This window comes from Bos taurus, chromosome 2 (assembly GCF_002263795.3).
Source record: "Bos taurus isolate L1 Dominette 01449 registration number 42190680 breed Hereford chromosome 2, ARS-UCD2.0, whole genome shotgun sequence".
In the NCBI taxonomy this organism is placed as follows: Eukaryota; Metazoa; Chordata; class Mammalia; order Artiodactyla; family Bovidae; genus Bos; species Bos taurus.
The window spans coordinates 13,386,846-13,400,524 of record NC_037329.1 but is presented as its reverse complement, the minus strand read 5'-3'; the positions used below and the strand labels follow the sequence as shown (position 1 = coordinate 13,400,524).

General features: G+C 37.8%; 1 non-coding gene across 1 annotated transcript; it reads left to right on the top strand.

The window, feature by feature from the left end:
* The first annotated feature begins 9,186 nt into the window (after positions 1-9,186).
* TRNAC-GCA (transfer RNA cysteine (anticodon GCA)) lies at positions 9,187-9,258 on the top strand. The gene has a single exon. It is a non-coding gene; the product is annotated as a tRNA-Cys (tRNA).
* Positions 9,259-13,679: the final 4,421 nt, after the last annotated feature.

The window sequence follows — 13,679 nt, the reverse complement described above, 5'->3', positions numbered from 1 at the left end:
GTCCCTGGGATTCTCCAGGCAGGAACACTGGAGTGGGTTGCCATTTCCTCCTCCAATGCATGAAAGTGAAAAGTGAAAGTGAAGTCGCTCAGTCATGTTTGACTCTTAGCGACCCCATGGACTACAGCCTACCAGGCTCCTCCGTCCATGGCAGGAGGATCATTTTCATTTCCTCCATCCATTTTCTAGGCAAGAGTACTGGAGTGGGTTGCCATTGCCTTCTCCGAGAAAATAGGCAGAGGCTTGCTTTTCTGGTCAAGTGAAACACTTACAGGAACATGAAAGTTACCTAAGTTTTGGTTTGCTAATGTGGCAACCAATTTGATATTTATTTTAACATGCTGTTTCTCAAATAACTTCAGCTTAAAATATCCAGTATGTCAAGGTGCCATATTTGGGGGTAGCATGTCCTGAGCCCTGTCAGAGACATTTCAGCTCTGGAGGCTTTCTATCCCATTTAACCAGTTAGGAGACCACGCTTCTTATCCCAACTAACTAGCTGGTTGAATTAACAAGTCAGTCTCTCTGTATCTTGTTTGCTTATCCATGAAAACACAGAAGTAAATTACATGATCTATACAAGACTCCGACCTTAAAAACAAATTTATGAAATAAAAATATGCATCTTCAAAATTAACTTCTAGCTCAGAGAGTGTTTCTGTTTTCTTGTCAGTTAACTTTTAAAAAAATATATAGTGTTCTTTAGAATGAAACTACTAGATATTAAAATTCCAACTGTATTTTTAAGGAGGGACTATATACCTTACTGAAATACATATATTATATACATATTTTTTGGCCTCAGGTTGTTAGCTTGTTGAGTTTGAATTTTCTATTATGCTTTTGAACACTCCTCAATTTTACATATACCCTTTGTATTTCAATAAAATTAAACTAAATGTATGTCACTTTGCATGTAGGAATGAACAAGCAAATAAACAGTATATAGCCACATACTTCAGTAGATTAAACTGAGCTGAAATTATCCTTCATGCTGGCACTATAATAGGCTATTGATCTCAGATTGCATTTTTCTATTTCTCTATAATTGAATTTTGTTCACAAATGAAAGAGTGTGTTCATTTTCAGGTTACATTTAGTGAAATAAAAACTGCATCTGGGATCAGTTTTATCATGTGCTCAGTGGAAGACTAAGCCTTTCATTGAATTCAGTATGGAACGTTGTGACTATTAAAAAAAAGTATACCACCTCCTTGGAACAAATTTTTTTCCAAAAAAGCTAACATTTAAATCTTCATTGTTTTAAAAAATTCTGCATAATTATACCCATACATCAGACTATATGTGAAACTACAGAACTTTTTCCTATGAGTGAAAACTGATATGATGCAATTACATAAATTAACCCATTTATAGGAACTAAAAGAAATTTAAACTAAAGAAAATAAGACAATTTAAAAACAAAAGGATCTTCAAGTAGAGAATAGTTGTCTGCCAAAACTAGAGGTGATTTTCTGACTTAGGCTAGACCTTCCTTTGGAAATTTTTAATATTAATGAGTTGGAAATTTTAGGAAGAGATAGAGAGAGATAGAGATCATTCTGTTGTTTTTGAGATTGCACCTAAGTACTGCATTTTGAATTCTTTTGTTGACTCTGAGGGCTACTCCATTTAGCTTCTAAAAGATTCTTGCCTACAGTAGTAGATATAATGGTCACCTGAATTAAATTCACCCATTCCAGTCCATTTTAGTTCACTGATTTCTTAAATGTCGATGTTCGCTCTTGCCATCTCCTGTTTGAACACTTCCAATTTACCTTGACTCATGGAACATTCCAGGTTCCTATGCAATATTCCAGGTTCCTATGTATCACACTTGACTCCCATCAGCAGTCACATCCACAACTGGGCACTGTTTTCACTTTGACTCTGTCTCTTCATTGTTTCTGGAGTTATTTCTCCACTCTTCTCCAGTAGCATATTGACACCTACCAACCTGGGGAGTTCATCTTTCAGTGTCATATCTTTTTGCCTTTTCATACTGTTCATGGGGTTCTCAGGCAAGAATGCTGAAGTGGTTTGCCATTCCCTTCTCCAGTGGACCATGTTTTGTCAGAACTCTCCACCATGACCCATCTCTCTTGGGTGGCCCTACATGGCATGGCTCATAGTTTCATTGAGTTAGACAAGGCTGTGGTCCATGTGATCAGTTTGATTAGTTTTCTCTGATTGTGGTTTTCAGTCTGTCTGCCCTCCGAGGGATAAGGATAAGAGGCTTATGGAAGCTTCCTGATGGGAGAGACTGGCTGTGGGGAAAACTGGATCTTGTTCTGATGGGTGGGAGCCATGCTCAGTAAATCTTTAATACATGATCAGTAAATCTTTAAATCTGTGTGGATCACAACAAACTGGAAAGTTCTTCAAGAGATGGGAATACCAGACCACCTTAACTGCCTCCTGAGAAATTTGTATGCAGATGAAGAAGCAACAGTTAGAACCAGACATGAAACAGTGGACTGGTTCCAAATTGGGAAAGGAGTACACAAGGCTGTATATTGTCACCCTGCTTATTTAACTTATATGCACAGTACATCATGCAAAATGCCGGGCTGGATGAAGCACAAGCTGAAATCAAGATTGCTGGACAGTGAAGAGATGGAGTCACAGTGAAAACAACACCCAGTTGTGGATATGACTGGGAGAAATATCAGTAACCTCAGTTATGCAGATGATACAACCCTTATGGCAGAAAGTGAAGAGGAACTGAAGAGCCTCTTGATGAAAGTGAAAGAGGAGAGTGAAAAAGCTGGCTTAAAACTCAACATTAAAAAAACTGAGATCATGGCATCCAGTCCCATCACTTCATGGCAAATAGATGGGGAAACAGTGGAAACACTGACAGACTCTATTTTCTTGTGCTCCAAAATCACTGCAGTTGGTGATTGCAGCCATGAAATTAAAAGACGTTTGCTCTTTAGAAGAAAAGCTATGACCAACCTGGACAGCGTATTAAAAAACAGAGATATTACTTTGCTGACAAAGTTCCAAATAGTCAAAGCTGTGGTTTTTCCAGGAGCCATGTATGGATGTGAGAGTTGGACTATAAAGAAGGCTGAGCACAGAAGGATTGATGCTTTTGAACTGTGGTGTTGGAGGAGAATCTTGAGAGACCCTTGGACTGCAAGGAGATCCAACCAGTCCATCATAAAGAAAATCAGTCCTGAATATTCATTGGAAGGACTGATGCTGAAGCTGAAACTCCAATACTTTGGCCACCTGATGCAAAGAACTGACTCATTGGAAAAGAGCCTGATGCTGGGAAAGATTGAAGGTGGGAGGAGAAGGGAGCAACAGAGAGTGAGATGGTTGGATCGCATCACAAACTTGATGGACGTGAGTTTGAATAAGCTCAGGGAGTTGGCGATGGACAGGGAGGCCTGGCATGCTGCAGTCCATGGGGTCGCAAAGAATCAGACATGACTGAGCAACTGAACTGAACTGAAGAGATATCATTTAAAGACATTTCCATGTTCTTTATTCTTTATCACTTGAGATGCTTCCAGTAATATTCAGAGATTAGCCACACCACTTTCAGTCCTCTACTTGAAAGTGACAGTCTTCAACTGTGCAGCACGTCCTGGGTCTCAAAGCTCTTCATTTGTTCTTTGGTGATTGTGTGCAGATAACAGAGGGTCTAATTTTCATCCCATGGACTTGTAGGGGACACAATTACTGTTGAAACAAAGTGGGAACATTTCTGGGCCTTTCTGAACTTTCTCTGGATGGGAAAGGGGAGAGATGTGCCAATGGTGAAATTCAGTGACAGCATTCTCTCAGGACTCGCTGTTCAGGCCTCTGGGAAAGCTTCCCTACTTCTCTTGCCCAAAGTCCTGGAAGCAAAATGCTGGGAAGATTGTGTGTTGTGGTGGTGTTCACATTAGAAAGAACACAGCTTCAGGGCATGGAGAGAATGTGAACAGAGCAAACACTTAAGAGAAGAAAGACGAATGAACTGAGCAGATCCTTCCTAGCGGAAAGCATGGATGCGGTAGTACCATTTCCTTGTCTCACTTTGTGTTCCAGTGTGTGGGTTTGGAAGTACTCATGACTTAGTATTCTCAGTGGCTGCACATGGTGGCTGAGGAATATTTTGCAGTGGTAAACAATTTGTTTTATTCTTAAATTTTAGGCTTCTTTGTTTAGATACAACATGTATTAAGTTGATGCCACATTGACAACTAGATGGCTAGTGAAGGCGAACATTGGGAATTTTTTTTTCTAAAGTATTTAATAATATTAATAAATGTTTTAAAAGTTAAATCTATTGACGTTAAATCATTTCTGTTAAAGTTAACCCATTAGTGTGGGCTTCCCTCGAAGCTCAGTTGGTAAAGAATCCACTGCAATGGAGGATGCCTTTTAAATTTAAGAAATAGTTTTGCATATTTTAAGATGAAAATAAACTATAAGATATATGAGGAATAATTTAATTTTTAAATGTTTACTTTAACTCACATTTTTATACAAATATATCCACATTTGAGGGGCTTCCCTGATAGCTCAGTTGGTAAAGAATCCACCTGCAATGCAGGCGACCCTGGTTCGATTCCTGGGTTGGGAAGATCCACTGGAGAAGGGATAGGCTACCCATTCCAGTATCCTAGGGCTCCTCTTGGGGCTCAGCTGGTAAAGAATCTGCCTGCAATGCAGGAGACCTGGGTTCACTCCCTGGGTTGGGAAGACCTCCCCAAGAGAAGGGAAAGGCTACCCACTTGAATATTCTGGCCTGGAGAATTCCATGGACTGTATAGTCCATGGGGTCACTAAGAGTCAGACATGACTGAGCGACTTTAACTCACTCACTCATCTACAATTGAATCTCTTTGAAAACAATTATATTTACTTTTTAATTCTTTAAATCACTGGGGATCAATCAGTACATCAAAATTGTGATAAAAATAGAAAAAAAGTGGAATTTTACTTTTTAAACAGTCACTTGAAAGTAAAGCTCAGGAAAGAAGAAAATGGTAGGGGGTAGGGGGTAGGAAGAGAAAATTTACAAAGAGACAAGACGGGTTGCTTAAAATTTTAAAAGCTAGAAATGAAAAGTTTCCTTTGAGCATGACCTATGCAAAAATCATGAATAAGATTATAACTTTTTATTTAATGACAATTTAATTATTGGTCAAAGCAAGGCAAATGAGAAACAAAATTATCCCCATCAAACCCACAGTTTGAATAGGTTGTATGAAATCCCTGAAACTTCATATTCTTAAATAAAGAAGGTTTTAATTACTGGTTAAAATGATGAGTATATATGTTAGCTTATAGTTGTACTCATGCCCTGGTTCCTCATGTGAAGAATGGATCTTTCTATCCCTTCCATTCTTTCTAAACTCATTCCTTTCAGGCTTTTGTCCCCACAGCTTCTCTGAAACTACACCAGACAAGGTTACTAACGTCTGGCACCTTTTCAATTCCATGGTCAGTTCTCAGTCCTCATCTTACTTGATTTCGTTGTTGTTGTTCATTTGCTCAGGTCATCTCAACTTTTTGCAACCCCATGGACTGCAGCACGCCAGGCTTCCCTGTCCTTTACTATCTCCCAGAGTTTGCTCAAACTCATGTCCATGGAGTTGGTGATGCCATCCAACCATCTCATCCTCTGTCGCCACCTTCTCTTCCTGCCTTCAGTCTTTCTGAGCATCAGGGTCTTTTCCAGTGAGTCAGCTCTTTGCATCCAGTGGTCAAAGTATTGTAGCTTCAGTTTCAGCATCAGTCCTTCCAGCTTACTTGATTTAACAGCATCTAATACAGCAGAGCAGTCACTCGTCTCCCCTTGATACATGTTTTTATTCTCTCCTAGGACAGCATACTTTCTTATTTTCATTTTATCTTATTGGTTACTCCTTCTCAGCCCCTTTTTCTCTCTGTCTTCTTAATGCTGAAGTGCCCAGTGCTCAATCTTAGGCCATCTCATCTGTGTCCGCTCTCATTCCTTAGGTGAGCTCATCTATTCTCATGCTTTGAAACATCATCTTTGCTGACAACTTTCAAATTTATATCTTCTCTCCAGCTTTTCCCCTGAACTTCATGTTCAAATATTCAACAGCTTAATTGACATCTCTCCTGAAGATATTTGATATATCATGCTTAAAATGTCTAAACTGAACTGCTCATGCTAACCCCCAAAGTTGTTCCCTTTGCAGTTCTGTATGTTAATGAATGATAACTCTATCCTTCTGGTTGCTCGGGCCAAGTGACTTGTAGTCAGCTTTTGACTTCACTCATTCTCTCATAGTCCTCACTTTATTCATCTCTTAGTAAATCCTGCTAGCTCTATTTTCAAAATATATCAAGAATCCCACCAAATCCTTTTATTACCATTGCTCTGCCTTGTTCTACCCCATCATCTTTCACTGCGTTAGTCTCCTAACCAGTCTCCTGTTTCTACCCTTTATTCTTTCGTGTGTGTGTGTGTGTGTGTGTGTGTGTGTGTGGCGGTGGGGTGGGGCGGGTGGTTGTTCAGTCATGTGTACTGTTTGTGACCCCACGGACTATAGCCACCAGGCTCCTCTGTCTATGTAATTTTCCAGGCAAGCATACTGGACCAGATAGCTATTTCCTTCTCCAGGGGTTCTTCCTGATCGAGGGATCAAACCTACGTCTCTGGCATCTCCTGTGTTGGCAGATGGATTCATTATCACTGTGCCACCTGGGAAGCCTCTTTCTTAGTCTTATTTTTAAGTGCTTTCTTTAGTACCAGACATCCACTTAATTTAAAGCACTTAATCCTGAGACTTGTATAACCAATTTGAACTTTTTGAAGGATATATGCAAGCTTCATGAACATGGCCTCCATTATTCATTCATTTGACAAATATTTTTTTCTTGAGTTTATATTAAGTGACAGGCCTTTTGTTTAGTCCTGGGAATATAAGCATAAATAAAACATAGCTGCAGTCTAGAGAAAATTACAGTTGAATAGAAAGGAAAAGACAGCAAACATCTCTCTTTACTATGAGAGATGGCATAGGGTGGGTAATTAGTTTGGATTTAGACATGTTAAATTAAGGGTGCTTTTGGGATATTCAAGTAGAGATAAGTGGGTCTGGAGTTTATGAGAGAGGTTTGTATTATTGTCACATAGGAAGTGAAAAAGGTCACTCAGGAAGAATGTGGAAAAAGGAGATTGAGTCTAATTTTGTAAAACATTTATAATGGGAGGGAAAGAATATAGGGAATGTTTCTTTGGACATTGGGTAGTATTGGGCATCTCAGGTCGCTGTGAAATTATTGCTTTGGTCACTGGAGTGTGAACAGAAATGATGTGTATCACTTCTGGGGAGGAGCTTTAAGAGGCAATACAGGAGTCAGCTGGTTCCTTTTTCCTTGTCCTGATGATTATAAAATGTGTTGAGCTGAAGCCTCTGTCACCCTGATCCCCTGAGTGATTATCAGTATCAAAGTTCCTTAAGTGTGGTCCCAGACTTGCAGCGTCATCGAGGGACACACTTTTGTCGGGGTGCACCAGTGTTTTGTTCGTTACAACTCATAACCTTTTGTATCCTAATGATTCAGAGAGGGCCGTAAGAAAGAGAGATTTTCAAGGAGATTCAAGAAGAAAAATATGGAAAAATTTTCAAGAAGATAAAGACATCAAATGCTTCATCACCAGACAGAGATTGAAAAGTGTTCATTTGATTTGGCATTTAGGAGGTCATTTGCAATTTTAGTAAGTTATGCAATGTGAAAGAAACAGTGTCTTTCAAATGACAACCAAAGGGAGAAAATCCAGATCTGAACTGCAGAAAGAGTGAGGCTCTTACTACCCCCATTTCCTTGCGTCTCATTTACTTTGCCAACATCAGTAATTGCTTATGAGTCTGCCAATTTCTCCTTACCATTTCCCTGATCGCTTTGAACTCACATACCACCCTCCTCCTTCCATCTTTCCCTTCTACCTGTCTCTGTTGGGGCCCTTTAGATTCTGTGATAACTTCCTTCATTCTTTCTTAGTAGAACTTCTTACAAGGAAAGCATTTAACTGGCAGTTTTTCACCTCTTCAGCCTATTGCAAATTGACTTTTGACCTCATTGATTTAGTGAAATGGCTCATGGCAAGGAAATTTTTCATAAAAACCACATATAATTAGTTTTTAAACTTCCTGCATAAATCTCTTTAATTTTATATTATGACACAGTACACAATTATTCGCTGAGTAGTTCATCTCCTCTTAGCCAAAGAGAAAATTGAAACTGTCAGTCAAACTGTATGGAATAAGAAATAACATTTTTATTAGCAGTAAACAGAAACTTGTACAATAAAAGTATTTTTGTGTCACTTGAAATATTACCTTTGGTTGCAAGTTTTGAAAGTATTCAAGGTATTTTCTGTTCTTATTTATTTTAGTTGGGATTTTGATTGCAGGCAGCTTGCTTTTTTTTTTTTCCTCCTGCCTTACAGTCACGATACTTGAGCACACATATAATGAAGCCTTGTTCAATTTGAGACTTCTCTATAGTAATGCAATAACATTACAAAGATTTTCTTCATTTAATCCTCAAACAACTTTTTTGAAGGGTTTTGATTTCCCCCCTATTTACAGATGAAGAAATGAAAACTCAGAGAGGAAGATAAATTACCATAGTTATATTGCCACAGCTTCTGAGTGTGTGTGCTCAAATCTGGGTCTTCTGATTCTGAGTTTAGAGCTGTTTTTACTATCCTCAGCTGCTTAGATGTAGTACGAGTACATAATTAACAACATAGATACAGTAACAATTCAAAGGAAATTAATTTTTTAAATGGACATTTTTATTCAAAGATGGCAAGACCATACATTTCTCCTAATTTATTTTGTCAAGATCTTATATGTTGAATGAGTTTAGATATTAGATGAGTTTAGGTTGGCAGTAAAGAACTGTTGTGCACTTTCATAGATATTCTTTTGTATCATTCTTCTCTGAACAGACATGATTACACTGTTTTTAACATAGAAACGGATGTTTTGATACTCTTTTTTGTTTGTTTTTGTTTGATACTCTTCAGCAATGAGAAGAGGTTAAAGAAGTTTGGGTAGAACTAGTAAGAAGAGTAATTGGATATGATTGTTATCTTAAATATAGCCACCAGACTGTTGATTTAAGTTTTGGTCTGTCCTAAATTATTCATGACAAAATTTTGTCAGCATATCTGGCTCTTTTATCTGTGTCTATGAATCTTCCCTGGTGGCTCAGAGGATAAAGCGTCTGCCTGCAATGCAGGAGACCCAGGTTCAATCCCTGGGTTGGGAAGATCCCCTGGAGAAGGAAATGGCAACCCACTCCAGTATTCCTGCCTGGAGAATCCCATGGACAGAGGAGCCTGGCGGACTACAGTCCATGGGGTCTCAAAAACTCGGACACGACTGAGTGACTTCACACACACACACACACACACACACACATGAATCTTCAAAACAATACTCTGTCTGTAAGGCTGATATGTATATGATTAACATCTAGGCTCTCAAGATAATTTTAAAAATTAAAGGAATAGATATGTGAACACTAGATTCAAAAACATTTCTTTACTTTTCCCATTTCAAATTTATATTAATAAAAGCCTCAAAGGCAACCTCCTTGAGAATATGCACACTCTTACTGGAAACACTCAAGACAATAAGATTAACATTTATTGCTGACTCAGCAAGAAAAGAAATTCAGAGAATTTGGTTCTAGAAGGGAGGTAGAACAAACAAACAGGATGAGCAATCATTTGCTGGAATAAATAGAATTGTTTAGTTTCAGGCATGTTTAAATTGAGAATGACAGAGGTTTTCTTCCAGGAGCTAAGAGCATGATCAAAAACCTGGAGCTAAAAGCATATTATGTGAAAAACAGTGAAGGCACCTGCCTCTCTACAGGAGGTCGACAGGTATGGTAAGGCCAGGTTGTAGGGGCTGCTGTAGGTGTTAGAATGCATGCTGAATGCAGCAAAGAACTTTCTGTTCAAAGACATTTCTTTCTCTATTTCATAGAGATGTAATTGACATACAGCACTAGTGATATTATAATATCATTGAAAAGCAGTTCAAAAGCATATGTATTGATTCATTGATATTTATATGTGCATTGTTGTATAAAACAAAATGTTTGCCACAATAAACTTAGGTAACATCCATCACCTCACAGTTACACAGTATTTTGCTTGTGATGAGAACTGTTAAGATCTATTCTCTTCAGTTCAGTTCAGTTGCTCAGTCGTGTCCGATCTTTGTGACCCCATGAATCGCAGAACACCAGGCCTCCCTATCCATCACCAGCTCCCAGAGTTCACTCAAGCTCATGTCCATCGAGTCGGTGATGTCATCCAGCCATCTCATCCTCTGTCATCCCCTTCTCCTCCTGCCCCCAATCCCTCCCAGCATCAGAGTCTTTTCCAAGGAGTCAACCCTTCACATGAGGTGGCCAAAGTACTGGAGTTTCAGCTTTAGCATCATTCCTTCCAAAGAAATCCCAGGGCTGATCTCCTTCAGAATGGACTGGTTGGATCTCCTTGCAGTCCAAGGGACTCTCAAGAGTCTTCTCCAACACCACAGTTCAAAAGCATCAATTCTTCGGTGCTCAGCCTTCTTCACAGTCCAACTCTCACATCCGTACATGACCACTGGAAAAACCATAGCCTTGACTAGATGGACCTTTGTTGGCAAAGTAATGTCTCTGCTTTTCAGTATACTATCTAGGTTGGTCATAACTTTTCTTCCAAGGAGTAAGTGTCTTTTAATTTCATGGCTTCAGTCACCATCTGCAGTGATTTTGGAGCCCCCCAAAAATAGTCGGCTACTGTTTCCACTGTTTCCCCATCTATTTCCCATGAAGTGATGGGATCGGATGCCATGATCTCAGTTTCTGAATGTTGAGCTTTAAGCCAACCTTTTCACTCTCCACTTTCACTTTCATCAAGAGGCTCTTTAGTTCCTCTTCACTTTCTGCCATAATGGTGGTGTCATCTGCATATCTGAGGTTATTGATATTTCTCCCAGCAATCTTGATTTCAGCTTGTGCTTCTATTCTCTTAGCATCTGTCAAAAAAAGATTCAGTATCGTTAATTATAGTCATCATGTTGTATATTACATCTGTTGGGCCTGGTTTTGGAATTTGGAAGGAAGTAACCAGACTCAAGAAGCTTAGTTTTTACTGTTTTACAAAGTTTTGGTTTCATAGACTAGTGAAGTTCCTAAAAGAATTCATGAGGACTAGCATATAGTTGTCAAGTGTTTATTTACCTATGGAAGGATGTTTAAAAAAATCACCATGTTTTTATCTTCACTATTTCAGAAAAGAATTGAATTTTAACCTCAAATTATAGGTAGGAAGGGCAAGAGTGTCCTTCCAGAGTAAAGGACAGAACATTAAAAATGAATAATCTTGGTGTTATTAAAGACTTACTGCATTGTCCTTATTTTCTCATTTCCTCTTTCACCAGTGATTCTTTGTCATGTACTTGCATGACTCCTCAGATCAATGGCTGAGATTTACTGAGCTAGGAGAATATCATAATTATTCAGGCATAAGATGATAAGAACCAGGGAAAGGAGCAGAAAGAACAAGTGAAGGGAAGGAAGATGACAGTGAGAGAATGTCAGTACTGGTGACAGGCTGATGTAGGAGAGAAAGGGAGAGAGTGAAAGATGCCTGCCATACTGCACTGTGCCCTGATAATTTTTAATAGTCACATGGCGTGTAACATTGCCCTAATTCGTCTCGTAAGAGATCTTTTGGAATGGCATAGCAACCGATTGATGTCTTGCTGTTGTCTTCATCAAGACTAGAAATGCAATTTGCTTGACATATAAAGATCATGTTTTTATTGGTGATTGATGAGTTAAAATATTTCTCCATCTACAGGCAAACTGATCTTGAGTAAGATTTTAAAGGAGGAAAGAAAGTTTATTTTAAAGGAGGTTAGAAAACTACCTTGATGAACCACCATTAGATAGTCATATCAAGATTTCACAGGTTTTTTTTAAAAAACAATTACCAGGATTCTTAACGTTTAATACTGATGTTTTGTTCTTGAATCTTGAGACTGGCCATTTAGCAATTGCCAGGTTTTAGTGCTGTAGTTGAGGAGTTTCTGATTCTTCTTCTTTTTTAATGGGATGATGCTGTGATATAAGAAGAAGTATAAGAGTAGTGATATTTATAGAAAAAGAGCAAAGATGCTTTGTGACTTCGGAAATTATTTTCAAGGTTACTCACAAGAGGATACCTTGTTTAGGAAAGAAGGTGTTTTTTTTTTTTTCTTTAGAGGAGAAAATGTGTTCAGAAATAGTTAATGGCAACTGTGTTATTTACTGGATGTTGATCTACAGCATTAATTTAAGATGTACTTTATCTATGATTCTAGACTTCTTTTAAATGTCAAAATCTGGAAAGGCTACACTGGCTCACTCCACTGCTGGGTAATAGCTAGTATTGTCTTTGCTCTAGGGCATTTAAAATGAAATTTTGAGGTACATTGAAAAAAGTCACCAGTTCACTTACTATACAACATCTTGGAATGTGAATATCTGAAAGAAAAAAATTCAGTAAACAGAGTTACTTGCTGGAATTCACAACACAATAATGAGAAAAGTTTTGCAGCTTTGATCATAAAAGAAATGAGTTGTTTAATTTTACCCTTAAGTGCTGGTACACAGTTTCAGCACCCAGTAAATCTGCATGCATTTAAATAACTTAAAACAATTATTAAAAGAAAGTTGCTAGAAATAAATAACATTTATATAAAAAGGAGACTAAGTTCAAACTGCTGCTGCTTTAAAATTTAAAAGAAGAAGAAATTCGAGTTCAGAACAGGATGTAGGATTTAGTAACAAAGTAATTTCAATCCCTTAGTTCCTTTGTGATAGCTATGTTCATCATTTAATCATTTTACAAAGAAAGGAATAGAAATGTTACTTGTGATTCTTATCAACACTTGTGACTGAAAACTTTATTATGTGTTGTAAATACTTATGGCCCCAAATAGCTATTTGATTTACAGTTTAAGTATTGAAATAGAATGAAATAGTTTCTACTGTGTTTGTAATCACTGCAAGAACAGTATGAATCATCTTTCAAATAAAAATACTTCCTTTCTTGACCTTTCCCAAAGATGTTTCAAAGTACAAGAATGCCACTTTTTTTGGTCTGATGTCCCCAGACCTTTATTCATCATCTTGAAGGTGATTATTTTCTTAGTTGATCCTAGCCTTGCCAAAGAGTTCTATCTAGAGATTTAAATATATTATTAACTTAGAAAATAAATTTCAAACTACTCATGCTGTTTTACCTAGAATTATTACATTATTAAGAGTAAATATCTTATTAAACTCAATAGGGAGCCAGAAAGTGAATAAACAAGATTTATTTCTAAAGGAGGTACCTGAGTGTATATAAAATAACTAACCAAAAAATTAAAGTTAATAAAATGGGGCAGCTAAACCATATAAGTCAACAAAATTTATATTGAAAAGACCTTGTAAATATTAACTTTAATTTTCCTAGATTGCAATATGGAATTGCTATTATTTGAAGTCAAAACAAAACATGTGAGATACCTGACATTTCAACAGAGTTTGTATGTGTCCTGAACCAGCTATACTTTTTGAGACACCATTCCAGGTGCTCGTATTTACTAGCCCTTTAATCCTCAGAGCACCACCTTGGTTTGGAAGCTCTAGCTATACCC